Consider the following 204-nt stretch of genomic DNA (forward strand, 5'->3'; position numbering starts at 1 on the left):
ACAGTATATCAAAGTATATACAGTATATCAAGATAAATAAGGATTAAGGTGCAAGTGTACATGTATCACACACAATGAAAAACAAAATAAAAATAAGAAATAAAAAATAAAAAATACAAGGGAGTAGCACAGAGATTTGAGGTGTCATATGTACAATCCAGATGGCTTATATACAGGTGGATTTACTTTTACATTAGAGTGTAG

The sequence above is a fragment of the Cyprinodon variegatus genome, unplaced genomic scaffold (genome assembly GCF_000732505.1).
Source record: "Cyprinodon variegatus isolate N-32 unplaced genomic scaffold, C_variegatus-1.0 Scaffold480, whole genome shotgun sequence".
In the NCBI taxonomy this organism is placed as follows: domain Eukaryota; kingdom Metazoa; phylum Chordata; class Actinopteri; order Cyprinodontiformes; family Cyprinodontidae; genus Cyprinodon; species Cyprinodon variegatus.